The 16,263-nt window shown below is 31.7% G+C and overlaps 1 protein-coding gene across 2 annotated transcripts in view; it reads right to left on the bottom strand.

The window, feature by feature from the left end:
- Window positions 1-16,263, bottom strand: part of LOC126890556 (1-acyl-sn-glycerol-3-phosphate acyltransferase alpha) — a 98,716-nt gene that overhangs the window by 56,009 nt on the left and 26,444 nt on the right. Inside the window, exon 1 of one of the 2 annotated variants that reach the window (XM_050659583.1) lies at window positions 7,109-7,272. The exons of the other annotated variant lie outside the window; for it this stretch is intronic. The gene's annotated coding sequence lies outside the window, so the exon portion shown is untranslated. Of the gene's footprint in view, window positions 1-7,108; window positions 7,273-16,263 lie in introns of those variants that run through there. 2 annotated transcript variants of the gene reach the window in all.

The following is a 16,263-nucleotide window of genomic DNA, read 5'->3' as shown; positions in this document are numbered from 1 at the left end:
CGGAATAGAATTGAAATATAGTCCAGGCTGTATGCCTGCCCCCGTTAGGTAAATTATTCGAGTTGCACAAACTTACTCAAAAAGACGTCTTTATAACAAATCCACAGGGTGCCAGGCGGTACCGCTGTCGGAAAATTCTCTAAAATTGATTGTTGTCGAGTTATAGGCGATTTAAAATTTGAAAAACGCGAAAATGTTGGCCATTTTCACGGCTTAATAACTCGATTAAAAATTATTATCATGAAAGTCAGAAAGTGACCAAATCAAAGTTTAAAGCCCCCCCCCCTACAAGATCCTGAAGAAATTTTTCACAAAGCTGTTATTTTTAATTATTAACAATGAGCGCTAAAAGCGTATTGAGGTGTGAGTGTGAGAGAGATGCACCAGCTCGGCCGTCCAATGGTACATCTGTCTCGTACTAACGCCTCAATACGTTCTTAGCACTTATTGTTGGTAATTAAAGGTAACAGCTAATAAAACAATGACAACGATTTCTTCAGGATCTTTTCTTGCCATTTTAGCGTTTTTCAAATTTTAAATCGCGTATAACTCGACAACAATCAATTTTAAAGAAAAATCAAAAGAGACCTTTTTTGCTCGGAATGGCCCAAAGAATAAAAAAAATTGTCCGAAGTGAAAAAATTGATTTTTTGAATTTGTTTAAAAAAAATTGTTTAAACAATTTTCCGACCGCGGTACCGCCTGACACCCTGTGGATTTGTTATAAGGACGCCTTTTTGAGTAAGTTTGTGAAAAAAAACGAATCGGAATAATTTACCTAACGAGGACGAGCATAAAGCCCGGACTAATAGTACAATCACTGAAGGTTCTCACCTCCGATTTCGTTGAACCTCCATAGATTTTGATGAAAATTGGTGAGTCGTTAGAGGATACCTCAAGAAACAAAACTGACACACGGTGCCAACTTGCGCTTTTACCCTGGGTATGGATGCCACCCCCTGTCGGGGTGAAAATTATCTTATTAAAAATAACCCCTTAAATCGATAGAGGAATAAATTCTAAGTAAAATTTGTTATACATATAAAGTTATTAAAATAAATCAATATTTTTTGAGTTATTAAAGATCACAGATTTTACTTTTTCGTGAATAAAATGCATGATTTAAAACGTTTTTTTATAAATAACTCAAAAACTTTTTTTACAAATAATTTAAAAAAATATTTTTGCATAAAGTTATCATCACCTACTAAATTGAAGCTAATAAAAATTCGAATAAATTCCTTACTCGAAAAACCTTTCAATATTAATTCAAAGTAAGTATATTTTATAAAATATTCCTACTTACCAAACACTTTTCAAAGTACTCAGAAATACCTATAAAACGAGATCCAGAAGAAGTTGATAACATTAAAATTAAGGAAGTTATAATGAAAATAATAGAACTCTTTCGAATTTTTTAGAAAAAAGTGAAAAATAAAATACTAAATGATGGTTTTGCTTGTTTTCGATTCACAGGGATGCACACCCGCTGGACAGGCTGTTTCTAGCATTGCAGGCGCCATCAACAGCGTTCGTTAGAGTGCACTCCTCTGAATCGAAAAACTAGCCCAATAAATGACCGTTTTGGAGTGTAATTTCCAGGGGCAACTCCGAAATGCACGAAAATTTGGATTACTTACCCTCCACTTCAAAGTTGAATTTGTGCCGTTGGTTGCTTTTACTTGGAGTGTTAACATTTAGCCCCTCTCGGAGGGTGAAAAACGCGTGTTTAAAATAAGGCCGGAAATGGATAAATTGACTTATTTTAAGCACCTTTTGTTCTATTAAGTTTTTTACGTAAGCCAATACTTTTCGAGTTATTCGCGATTTAAAATGTTGATTTTTCGACAAAAAAAAACTACGTTTTCAGACCGTTTTTCCCAAATAACTTAAAAAAGTAAATATTTTATCGAAAAAAATATTTTTAGCAAAAGTGTAGCCTATAAAAAAATGAAAAAAATGGTGTGCCAGATAAGTCTACAAATTGAGTAGAAGCAAAGTTGTAGCACATGAAAAATATGTTCTTATTCGTCTAATTCCAAATCGAATAATTCAACTCGAAATCACCGAAGAAAGAAGCGTTTTTCGGGAAAACTTTATTTAACATTTTTAAAGTATAAATTTTAAAGTATAAAGTTTACAGCATCAAAAATAAACGAGTTACACTGAAAAAAAAGTTGGCGTCTTTTTTTTGGTAAAAAAAATCGTGAAAACCTCCCTCTATTTAGCACCCTAAATGAAATTAATCGTTTGGCTTTACCATCTATTTTAACTGTATGTGTATTGTTTATATGATCTGTAAGTTTAATTGGTTTGAAGTGCTTATTTTTGAAAACATTTGGTTTTATAGTAAAAAAAAATTCTAAAAATTTTTGAAAAATTTCATTTTTTCAAAATAATTTAAAAAGTATTAGTGATAATAAAAATCTTAAAGAGTAAAAAAAAAGTAGGTTTTGCTATTATAAATATGCTAGTTTCATTTTGTTTCTTCGTAAGACAAAAATTGGTTAAGATATGGCTGTTCAAAATTTGCATACACTCGTGATTAGTGACCCATTCAAGCTTTCTCAAATATAACCCTTTCATAAATAAACACTTTAAACCGATGAGACTGACAGATCATATAAAAAATAGATAGGTAAGTAAACTGTTTGTAAAGCGGTAGCGATTAATTTCATTTGGGGAGCTAAACACGGCGAGATTTTCATGATTTTTTACAAAAAAAATAGAGGGCCAACTTTATTTTGAGCGTCACTCGCTTATTTTTAATGCTAAAACTTTTGTTAACAATTAAAACAAAGCTTTTTATAAACACTTTAAAAAAGTTTAAAAGGGTTTTTCTCGAAAAGTGCTAATTTTTCGGTGATTTCACCTTGAAATATTCGATTTGGAATTAGACAAATAAGAACGTATTTTTCATGAGCTACAATTTTGTTTTTATTTGATTGATAGACTTTACTGATACAGTGATACACCATGTTTTTTGGGTTGTTTAAGCTACATTTTTGCTAAGGATATTTTTTTCGATAAAATATTTACTTTTTGAGTTATTTGCGAAAAACCGTCTGAAAACATAGTTTTTTTTGTCGAAAAATCAACATTTTCAATGGAAAATAACTTGAAAAGTATTGACTTAAGTAAAAAACTCTATAGAACAAAAGTTGCTTAAAATCAGTCAATTTATCCATTTCCGGTCTTATCTTGAACGTATGTTTTTTTCACCCCTGAGAAGGGGCGACTGTCACCCCCCAAGTAAAAGAAACCAACGGCACAATTTCAACTTTGAAGTGGAGGGTAAGTAGAACCTAAATCCAAATTTTCATGCAATTCGGAGTTGCCCCTGAAAATTACACGGTATCCCCGAATTTCCCGTTCATTTACTGGGCTAAACAGCTGGACCATCAATTTAAAGGGAATCTGAAAGATAATTCAAAATCCCCATTAGGACGCGATACAGCGACATCTCTTAACAAATTCTATATTCATCGTCTGCGGTCTTATTAATTGAAAAAGTCGCAGATTAAGGATGTACCAGAAAAAACTTTCAAAACGAATAGTCTCAGTTTTAAATAACTATTTACCATTTTTGGTGGATTCTGCATCTGAGACTCTTCAATTTGAAAAATAAAACATTTTCTTAAAAACACTTCGTTTAAAAACTTCGCCATTTCCACAAAAATTAAAATTTATAGAAATCCCTTTCTAGAATTTAGTAATGACCTCAAAAATTTTGACCGATTCAGAATGCATATTTTTAAATAAAAAATATGATTTAAACAAATCCGAATTTTTCAAATTTTTGTTAATTTCATTTTGAGTTAAAAATGTATCGCATAATTTTTGAAACAGAAAAAAAGTTTAAAAATAATTGTTAGTAGAATGTTATAATACTCGTCTATCGTCTTCTTTATGTGTATACAAACCCATAACATTTCAAGTTCAAGCGTGTTCAAGGGCAAAAATTTGGATATAGGTTCTACTTACCCTCCACTTCAAAGTTGAAATTGTGCCGTTGGTTGCTTTTACTTGGGGGTGACAGTCACCCCTTCTCAGGGGTGAAAAAAACATACGTTCAAGATAAGACCGGAAATGGATAAATTGACTGATTTTAGATAACTTTTGTTCTATAGAGTTTTCTATGTAAGTCGATACTTTTCGAGTTATTTTCGATTGAAAATGTTTATTTTTCGACAAAAAAACATACGTTTTTGGACGGTTTTTCGCAAATAACTCAAAAAGTAAATAGTTGATCGAAAAAAATATCCTTAGCAAAAGTGTAGCTTATAAAAAACTGAAAAAAAAAAATGTGTATCAGTAAAGTCTATCAATCGAGTAAAAACAAAGTTGTAGCTCATGAAAAATACGTTCTTGTGCGTCTAATTCCAAATCGAATATTTCAAGGTGAAATCACCGAAAAATTAAGCACTTTTCGGGAAAAACCTATTTAAACTTTTTTAAAGTGTTTATAAAAAGCTTTATTAGAATTGTTAATAAAAGTTTCTAGTATTAAAAATAAGCGAGTTACGCTCAAAATAAAGTTGGACCTCTTTTTTTTTTGTAAACAAACCATGCAAATCTCCCCGTGTTTAGCTCCTCAAATGAAATTAATCGCTACCGCTTTACAAACAATGTACTTACCTATCTATTTTTTATATGATCTGTCAGTCTCACTGGTTTAAAGTGCTTATTTCTGAAAGGGTTATAGTTAAAAAAACTTGAACGGGTCACTAATCACGAGTGTATGCAAATTTTGAACAGCCATATCTTAACCAATTTTTGTCTTGCGGAAAAACAAAATGAAACTAACATATTTATAATAACAAAACCTATATTTTTTTACTCTTTAAGATTTTTCTTATCACTAATACTTTTTAAGTTATTTTGAAAAAAGGAAATTTTTCAAAAATTTTTAGAAAATTTTGTTTTACTATAAAACCAATTTTTTTTTAAATAATCACTTCAAGACAATCAAACTTACAGATCATATAAACAATATACATACAGTTAAAATAAATGGTAAAGCGGTAACGATTAATTTTATTTAGGGTGCTAAATAGAGGGAGGATTTCACAATTTTTTTTACCAAAAAAAGGGGCCAACTTTTTTTTCAGTGTAACTCGTTTATTTTTGGTGCTAGAAACTTTTGTAAAAAACAAATATAAATCTTTTTTTAGGTGCTTTAAAAATGTTAATAAGCTTTTCCCGAAAAGTGCGTAATTTTTCGGTGATGTCGCGTTGACTTATTCGATTTGGAATTAGACGAATAAGGTATTTTTCATGAGCTACTTTCTTTTTCTCAATTTATACATTTTACTGATACACCATTTTTTTTTTTATAAGCTACACTTGTGCTTAGAATATTTTTTTCGATAAAATATTTACTTTTGGAGTTATTTGCGAAAAACGGTCTGAAAACGTAGTTTTTTTGTCGAAAAATCAACATTTTCAATTGCGAATAACGCGAAAAGTATTGACTTACGTAAAAAACTTTATAGAACTAAAGTTGCTGATAATCGGTCAATTTATCCATTTCCGGGCTTATTTTAAACACGCGTTTTTCACCCCCTAAGAAGGGGTGACTGTCACCCCCCAAGTAAAAGCAACCAATGGGACAAATTCAACTTTGAAATGGAGGGTAAATAGAACCTAAATCCAAATTTTCATGCAATTCGGAGTTGCCCCTGAAAATTACACTCCAAAACGGTCATTTATTGGGCTATAAGTGCCAATTCGGTTAGAAACAGATTAAGAGAATTTGAAATCAGAGCCAGAATGCTTGCTACTGCTTCACTGTTAACGAGGGTACATCGTATGGCACGTTAAGTTTTACACCAGGACATGTCGATTGAGATATTAACGACTGGGCTAATATTATTTTTATTGATAAGTCAAGATTTGCACTTTGTGGATCCGACAATGCAAAGTATCTGACGGATCCACAAAGTGCAAATCTTGACTCATCAGTAAAAAGAATATTAGTAAAGTCGTTAATATCCCAATCGACATGTTCTGTTGCAGAATTTAAACGTGCTATACGGTGTACCCTCGTTAACAGTGGAGCAGTAGCAAGCATTCTGGCTCTGATTCCAAATTCTCTTAATCTGTTTCTAAACCAACTGGCACTTATTCGAACATTACGGGCTGTGGAAAGATCATTTTGCAGTTGTCTAGCTGTAACATGATGTGTACGCAAAGTCTGCAGATGTAAATAACGTTCATCTGCAGGGTTCGTGCACTTGGGAAGTCCTAGAACTGGTCTTCTTGTGTATTCTTCACTTCCTCTATACCTTCTTAAAGCACTTGAAAAGCTGGATTAGTGGATTCCCATAAATCCAGCAACATATTGCTGCAATCGTCCATCTCCAATAAAAGCTACAATTTGGGCTGCTTATTCTGACGTTAAATTACTCATTTTATTCAAGGAATGCACCTCCTCATTGAAAACTCAAGCAGACATAGTGCACAGCTCAACTTCTCAAACACAAATGTACAAAATAAATATGTAGTCTGCTTTAACAACGTTTTGTTTACTGTTTTTTTTTCTGCAAAAACACGCTTCAACTTGAAATGTTATGAGTTTGTAGACACCTAAAGAAGACGATAGACGAGTATTATAACATTGTGAAAAAAATTAAAAAATTATTTTTAAACTTGTTTCCTCTTTCAAAAATTATGCGATACTTTTTGTGATTAGTGTATATTGGTGTTTTTAGTAAATATATTTATTATAATTTTTGTGTCTTTGGATTTGTCTTCATTGGGAATAGGATAGTTAGTACTTGTAAGAAAATTAAAAATTTGTGTAGAAAATCTGACGTTTTTTAGATTTTCTACGATTCATCAAGGGAAAAGTAATTGTATGGAGACTACAGTTCATAAAAAATGACGTATTAACGTTATTTTTAATTTTTGGTATTATTTTAAGTATTAAAATTAGTTTAATATTTAAATAAAAATACAATTAAACTGTTTAAAATATATTTATTTCGTTGAAGTCATAATAATAGACGTATAATGTCTACGTGCGTACAAAATACACACACTCTTTTTATTTTTTTTTATTAAATGGTATTTTTATAGAAACTGTTAAAAAAATACAAAAACTCACCTCTAGCGCACTTATTGTTAAAGCAAACACTCGATTACATCGACTAAAATAGACTATGACCTACCTAGAAACTACAATTTTAATCTTACAACCACAAATGCATAGAATACTTCAGATTTTTTGTTTTATAGTATTTTTTCAAATTCTTTTGTTAACAATAATTATCAGTAAACATCCTTATCTACGTGCACTACTTATACAAAGTTGTAAACAAATTTTTATGGTATGGTAATATAATAAATAGGCTAGACGATATAGTCATAATTTGATTTGAGTCCATATTTATATTCATAATAGACCAGGGCGCATCTGTAAAAATATGTTGAATACCCAGTAAAAATAAGCAACGGCAAATCTAGGGGATTTTTGTTATTGTATGATGTAGTTGGAAACAATGTTATATAAGTGTCAGATGTCAACTGTAAGCAAAAACAAGATGTCAAAGAAAAATAAATGTTGATTTTGATGTTTAAGTTATTTGTAGAATTATTGAGTTTTCTTTTAAAATAAAACTGACTAGAAGTACTTCGGTGTTTAATTAACATCCACGCAATTCTGCAAAACATCAGGTTATGGGCCCAGATCACTTGTTTCGTGAGTATTTCGCCAGTAAAAAAAGTCAGTGTTGAAGAGCCTGTGTCGGTAGTTTGCCGCGGCCAACGAAAATAAAAAAAAGAAAAGCTGAAAAAAAGGTGAAAAAGAAGCTCGAGTATATATACATAAAAAAAAAGAAAAACATAAATCCGAAAAATGGAAAATTCATCGGCTGCGTTGAAACTTAGTGGTGGTGACAACTGGGTAGCCTGGAAATTTCAAACAAGGGTAGTGCTAAAAAGCCGTGGTTATTATGACATAGTAATAGGAAAGTCTGTGAGACCGAGCACTACTGGAGATGACCAAAAGAAATGGGATGCTGGTGATTCAAAAGCACAAGAATTTATAGTAACCAGAATAGAGCAAGGCCCTATGACACACATTTTATCCTGTGAGACCTCGAAAGATATGTGGACAAAGTTGAAGTCTGTCTACGACAAAGAGTCAGAGGTGAGCATTCATTTAATGCAACAAAAGTTTTTTCTCTTGGAGTTTTCATCAGGTAAAAATGTTGCCTCATTCATATCACAGCTTGAAGAGATAAAAAATAAGCTAAAGCAAGCTGGTGAAGAGCTGTCCGATAAAATGATCATGACAAAAATACTTATGGCATTGCCAGAGGAATATAAGCATTTTCGATCCGCATGGGAATCCGTACCATCTGATAAACAAACCCTAGATGAACTTACATCAAGACTACTTATCGAAGAAGAAAGAAGTAAGTCAGCACAGGGCAGCACAGCATTGGCGATGAAAAGTGATACAAGCAGAGAATTTAAAGGGCAAAAGAAAACCAGATTAAAGTGCCATTTTTGTGGCAGAGGTGGCCATATTGCGAAAAATTGCTTTTTCAAGAAGAAAGAGAGAGATAATAATAGCCAGAAAGACATAAAAGTATGCAGTCAATGTAAAAGACGAGGACACAACTTACAAGAGTGTTGGTTTAATAAAAATAAAAATGAAAAACAACAGACAAGCAGAGAAGAAAATAAAATTGACAGTAATGCATTCATGGTATATACTGGGAGTAAGAAAAATAAAAATGAATGGTGCTTGGACACAGGAGCTAGCGAACATATGTGCTGGAATCAAGATCTGTTTGAAGAATTGATAGAGATAAGCTATAAAAAACAAGTAAAAGTCGGAAATGGAGAAAAATTACCAGTTAAAGGTATTGGAAAAATAACTCTATGGGCATTTAATGGTAAGAAATTTATAAAGTCAACCCTGTCAGATGTATTATTTGTGCCAGATTTACAATTTAATTTATTCTCAGCTGGATGTGCCTTAGATAAAGGTTATAAGATGTTTTCAAACAATGAAAAATGTGAATTTTATAATGACAAAGGAGAAATAAGAGCATTGGCAACACGGGATAACAAATTATACAAAATGTTATTCTCACAAGAACAAAACACTGAAACCTTTGCAAATATTTTAATTTCGGAACGCACCCCTAACGAAAACTTGTCTGACGGTCAAGTTCAAGAAAACAGCTGTTTAGTAGATGTATTTTTATCAGAGTGTAATTCTGCAAAAACAACAGAAAGTTTGAGAGTTTGGCACTGCAGACTAGCACATCAAAATACTACATATGTGAGAAACTTTTTAAGGCAAAATAACATTGATTTTATAGACGAAAAATTCGTGTGTGAACAGTGTTTAACAGGTAAACAACACAGAATACCATTCAAGTTAAGTGAATCAAGAGCAAGTGAGCCATTACAATTAGTGCATACAGACGTATGTGGCCCTATGGAAGAAGAGTCTTTAGGGGGAAATAGGTATTTCCTGTTGTTAAAGGATGACTATACAAATTATAGGTACGCGTATTTCATGAAAAATAAATCAGAAGTTAAGAAACACCTTAAAAATTTTATATCATTAGCCGAGAGAGAGACAGGCTGCAAGATGAAAACTTTACGATCAGATAACGGTTTAGAGTTTATGAACCAAGAAATAAAGGAGATGCTTGACTATCAAGGCATAAAACATCAGAGATCAGTAGTGTATACGCCTCAGCAGAATGGTAGGGCTGAGAGGGAAAATAGAACCCTAGTTGAATCAGCCCGAACTATGATACAAGGGCAAAAGTTGAATAAAAACTTGTGGGCAGAGGCCATACATACAGCAGTGTATGTTTTAAACCGAACAGGCCCTAGTAGCATAAAAAATGTGACACCTTATGAATTATGGTACAAAAAGAAAGTCAATAATATTTCTACACTCAAGAGTTTTGGTTCTAGAGTATCAGTGCATGTCCCAAAAGAGAAGAGATTAAAATGGGATGCAAAAAATATGTTTGGTTTCTTTATTGGCTACAGTGAGGATGTAAAAGGTTACAAAATATTTGTCCCAGACAAAAATGAAGTTGAAATTCATCGAGATGTCATATTTTTGCCCGAGAAAACCATAGAAATAAAAAATGGGGAGACAGACATGAATAAAAACATACAGATGATATGTGAGGAGATAAAGTCAGAAGAAGATGACAGTGAAGCAGAAGAACCTCAAAATAATAGAGAAGAAAGCAGTGAGAGTGACCTCGAAACTGATAGCAGTGTTGAAGATGTGAATGAAATAGAGCAGGAGCATGGATATGACCTGAGAAGACATATAAAAAGACCCTCAAGATATGATGATTATGTTCTGGATGATGACGAAATGAGTTTGTTGACTTTTAGTGATGATGAAGAACCCCAGACGTATGATGATGCAGTGGCCAGTAGTGAGTGTAAAAATTGGAAGAAAGCTATGCAATCAGAAATAAATGCGTTGCTAGAAAATGAAACATGGGAGTTTGTGCAAAGTAGTGATGGTCAAAAAGTCATTGAGTGCAAGTGGGTGTTCAAGAAAAAGAAAAATGAAAATGGTAAAGTAGTGAAATATAAAGCTCGTTTGGTAGCTAGAGGTTTTCAACAAATTGGTATGTTTTTTAATGATATTTATAGTCCAGTAGCAAAATTACCATCAATAAGGATTTTCTTAGCCATGTGTAATACTTTTGATATGAAAATTCATCAAGTAGATGTTTGTAGTGCATTTCTAAATGGGGATATTAAAGAAAATGTTTTTATTTCACTCCCAAAGGGATTTAAAGAAAAAGAGGGCACTATTTGCAAATTAAGAAAATCCTTATATGGTTTGAAAAGTTCACCTAAAAATTGGAATGACAAATTTCATAATTTGATGCAAAATTTGAGTTTTTCAAGATCTGAATATGAATATTGTCTTTATATTAAAGTAAATGAAAAAGGTAGGATATACATATTTACTGTATGTTGATGATTTGCTGTTGGCAGGTACAAATGATCAAGAAGTTGAGAAAATAAAATACATTTTAAACAAAAACTTCAAAATGAACGACTTAGGTCAAATAAAACATTTTTTGGGTATGTGCATAACTCAAAGTTTGTCTGAAGGCAAAATAAAAATTAATCAAACTGTTTACTTAAAAAATGTTTTGAAGAAATTTGACATGTCAAGCTGCAAACCATCAACAACACCAATGGATAATAATTTTCACCACGATTTTCTCAAACGAAAAAAATCTGAGAGCATAGAGATAGAAAAGAAATGTAGAGTTGCTATAGGATGTTTGATGTATGCAATGTTATGCTCAAGACCAGATTTGTGTATAGCTATAGGTATATTAAGCAGGTATCAAACATGTGCAAGTAACGATTTGTGGGTAGCAATAAAAAGAGTATTGAGATATATTCAAAGCACAGTTACTATGAGTTTGATATACTATAAACATAAATATAAACAGGAAAATTTGATAGTAGGGTACTCAGATTCAGATTGGGCAGGTGACCGTACTGATAGAAAATCTACATCAGGATATGTATTCAAAGTTTTTAATTGCACGGTGTCATGGGCATCACGGAAACAGTCTACAGTCAGTTTGTCCTCTACTGAAGCTGAATATGTTGCACTAAGTGTATGTGTGAGTGAAGCATGTTGGCTAAGATACTTAATGTATGATTTAAAAATAAAACCTGATTATGTAGCGGTTCTAATTCATGCAGACAATCAAAGCGCCATAAGGGTTAGTAGAAATCCGGAATTCCATAAGAGACTAAAACATGTTGATATTAGATTTCATTTTGTACGAGATAAAATTAAGGAAAATATTGTTGTATTAAAATATCTTAATACAAGTGACCAACAGGCTGACATATGTACAAAACCATTAGGTTTAACTCTGTTTAAAAAATTTAGAGAGTTGCTAGGTTTAGAATAAAAAATTAATTTAGATCTAGGAGATTTACCGTTGAGGGGGGGGTGTTGAATACCCAGTAAAAATAAGCAACGGCAAATCTAGGGGATTTTTGTTATTGTATGATGTAGTTGGAAACAATGTTATATAAGTGTCAGATGTCAACTGTAAGCAAAAACAAGATGTCAAAGAAAAATAAATGTTGATTTTGATGTTTAAGTTATTTGTAGAATTATTGAGTTTTCTTTTAAAATAAAACTGACTAGAAGTACTTCGGTGTTTAATTAACATCCACGCAATTCTGCAAAACATCAAAATATTAGTGCATTTGGACGTTGAGAGGTGACTCAAATTTTTTTGTATAAATTGCTTGAAAATAACTCAAATAATAATATTTGAGTTATCCTCCCTCTCAAAAAGGTCCGGAACATTGTTTAAATAATCAAAATGTCAAAAAATGAAGGAAAAATTCGATTTTTTTCTTCGTTTTTTGATTATAACTTTAAAAGTATTCATTTCCGAGAAAAGTTGTACTGACATAAAAGTTGCATAATTAAATTTCCTACAATATAGAAGTGGTTAAAAATTTAAAAAATAGTCACTTTTGTTGTAAAATAGCAATAATTGCGAAAAAACCATACAAAAACAAGTATTCGCATTTTACGTTTTTCAACCATTTATGCTACACTTAGGACCTTCATATTTCACCCAGAAAAACTTTATGGTACAGTAAAACAATACTCTAAATTTAATTAAGATGGGTTCAATAGATTTTGCAAAATAAATTTTGCAATCCAGCTTTCGCAAAAAAAATTCATTTTTTCAAAATGTTACAGGACTTAAAATAAAGCAGATAGCAAGCTGAATTTTTTTTTGCTTATAGGAGTGTACTGTACCTCTTTCACTTGCAATTCGCAAAACTAAAATCGATTAACTACTACGGCGTCAAGAATTTTTTAAATAAACATTAATTATTGGTGCTACGCGCAGGACAGCGGATAGTTTGCTCTGATTGGGCATTCCAATGACCTTTGATAATGATTGATACATTTTATTACATTTCGATATAAATAAATAAATTTGTTTATTGCAAAATAAAAACACATACTCTATCTATCCTTTTAAATAACACTTTTTTTAGCAAAAACTTTCTTTGTTCATATATTTTAACTTAGAGAATAAAAGTTTATTATTTTTAAACATATGCAATTGTTTAAACAATATTTCATAAACAATAATAAAATTAGTTTGATTTTTGTGAAATTAAAATATTAAAATACAACAAAATATAGAGTAAGAAAATAATATATTAGATAAAGATTGGAAGAAATTTTGGTGGAAATCAACTTGTGTGAATCGAACACCGCTGTCTTGCGCGTAGCACCAACAATTAATGTTTATTTAAAAAAATTCCTGACGCCGTGGTAATTAATCGATTTTAATTTTGAAAATTGTAGATGAAAGTTAAAGTACACTTCTATAAGCAAAAAACAATTCAACTTGCTATCTGCTTTATTTTAAATCCTGCAACATTAAGAAAAAATGAATTTTTGTTGCGAAAGCTGGATTGCAAAATTTATTTTGCAAAATCTATTAAACCGATCTTAATGAAATTTACAGTGTTGTTTTACTAGATCATAAAGTTTTTCGGGGTAAAATATGAAGGTCCTAAGTGTAGCATAAATGGTTGAAAAACGTAAAAGGCGAATACTTGTATTTGTATGGTTTTTTTTCGCAATTATTGCTATTTTTCAACAAGGCTGACTATTTTTTAAATCTTTAACCAATTCTAGACAGTAGCAAATTTAATTACGCAACTTTTATGTCAGTACAACTTTTCTCAGAAATGAATACTTTTAAAGTTATAATCTAAAAAACCAATAAAAAAATCGAATTTTTCCTTCATATTTTGACATTTTGATTATTTAAACAATGTTCCGGACCATTTTGAGTGGGAGGATAACTCACAATATTATTATTTGAGTTATTTTCAAGCAATTTCTGCAAAAAAATTTGAGTCACCCCTCAACGTCCATCTCAAAACAGATGCGCCCTAGACTATAAGGAAAATAAAACAAATTAACAATATTTCTTTGTTTTACTCTAATTTATTTATGTTATTAAAATAATTTACTATTTTCGTTTAAAAAAACACAATTTTACTTTGAAATTAAGTTTATTTGACATTTCGATTTCCATTTCGGAAATCGTTATAAAATAAACACAACATTAATAAATTAAACAAATTTTGTTTTTGTTGTTTGGTAAAAAAAGTCTTGTAATAATTTAATTTTATCTGAGTCATTCATATTGATAATTCAGATTTATATTATATACTTATTTTAAAGTAGGTGACTTTAAAATGCTATTGCCGATATTTATCGGAGTTGCGTTCCTGGGACGACTTTATTGGAAGATAGTTTATTCGATTATATGAAATCAACTTTAACTTAAGAATATCCATCAGGAAAAAGCATAGTATGTGATTTGTATTATGGATCCCATACTAAATCACGAGGAAAAAACCAGGAAAAAAACTGCATGATACTATCCCGACATGGTACACAATGGTCGTACATTTAGTCGACGGTTAAGAGCGCAGATATAGTATGTCCAAATACCTTAATTGTTTAGGAGAACGTTTTGAAGTTTTCGCGTTACTTTTTGTTTGATACTGGCGATATATCATAATGTTTGGGTAATAAGTTCGGGTATCATTATTAGCTTAATGTAGATATTTTTTAAAATATTATGTATTATTGGGTTAAAAAATATTTTTTTGAAAATGTGTATGGACGTACAACATAAGGGTTCTTACTGTTTGGACATACAACGTGCAACCTAGATTAGTAAAATAATGAGTTTGTTAAAGTTCTCTTTATTTTATGCTTTATTTGTTAAAACAAGAAGTGGGAACAAAACAGTAAAACACAAAAGCAATATATTTTATTCAGAATCATCTTCTTCATCTTCAGGGGTCCGCCAAGGTACAAGATCTTTTGTTTTTCTTGATGTCGGAAGACTTTCAAAATACGTTTTATAAACTGTTGGTATGATCTCCTTATTTAGTAAATACAATTTAGTAAATACAAGTCTTTCTTTTTTGCCTCAGATATGAAAAGTCTATTTTAATATTTGGGTTTTAGCTGGACATATCTGTCCATGCAACTTGTGTAATTTGTTTAGTACTTACGTCTTTTATTTTGTACAACATCAAACTCTTAAAAATGTTCATTAGTCAATGAATATTTATATTGAATAACAAATGGCCTTGTTTTTTCGAATCGGAACCACTTAACCTGGAGCCATTTTATTGCATCACCTAACGTATTTGTTTTCTTATTTTGCATTATAAGGGAAGGAAGATTCTGCAGGTCATAAAAATCTGAATAGTTCAGTCTATGTACTTCGTAGGGTTTTGGTTTGTGTCTTGCCATGCTAATCAAAAGTGCCCATTCTTCGGTCGTGAATATCTTTTTGTGCTTACGAGCATGCTCAATTGTTGCATGAACTGAGTCAGCTTCCAAATAAGAATGGCCAGATTCCATAAATTTTAGGTCGATCGTTTTAAGATTGTCAATTTTTGCAACAGCGTATAGCATCGAAACACAAACAAACTGGTTGCGATTTTGCCCACCACATGTGTCTGAGAAAGTGGCTACATGTTCAACGGTTTCTGGCAAACTATACAGGTATTTTAAAAGGCATTTATCTCTGAGGCACCTTTGGAACCCTGGGTTTCATCCCACACATAGCAGTGACCACTTTGATCAAATGAGTCATAAATAGTAAAATTAAAAACTGAAAGTTTTCGTTTGTAATAAATCTGAGAATCTGCAGAAAATGGCACTGTCAAAATTGCTTCTAAAGGGATGCCGGAGGCGCCCTTGCATTCGCGGCTCCTCAGCTTTGTCGACCACCAACAGCGGGCGATCCACTAAGTTGGTGATCCACAGCTCTGAACAAACAACGTGTGGTGCATTTTCCTTTTACTTATCTTGGACACTTTTACTTTGGAAATAATGGGGTTAATCAAATTACATTTTTAATAATAACAACGATGGCTATACACCAAATACTAGATAGTTTTAATGGCAAACCAATCGGTAGGTAACTTAAGTAAGCCGAAAAATTATAAATATCGCAAAGGACCTTCGGAACCTCTCGTTCTTCTTTTCAGTCTTGGAAGGAATGTTCCTTGAGGTTGGAAATGGGAAAAACCATCGATGCAGAACATCAAAAAATGATTCAGGCTGAAGTGGGACCATGGCAAGAGGTACTAAAACGTATAATCATTTTTATACAATTTCTTGGCTCCGCAGAACTTAGCTTTTCGGGG

This window comes from Diabrotica virgifera, chromosome 8, assembly GCF_917563875.1.
Source record: "Diabrotica virgifera virgifera chromosome 8, PGI_DIABVI_V3a".
Lineage (NCBI taxonomy): Eukaryota > Metazoa > Arthropoda > Insecta > Coleoptera > Chrysomelidae > Diabrotica > Diabrotica virgifera.
Note: the sequence above shows the minus strand (reverse complement) of the source record. Positions and strands in the feature narration are given on the sequence as shown.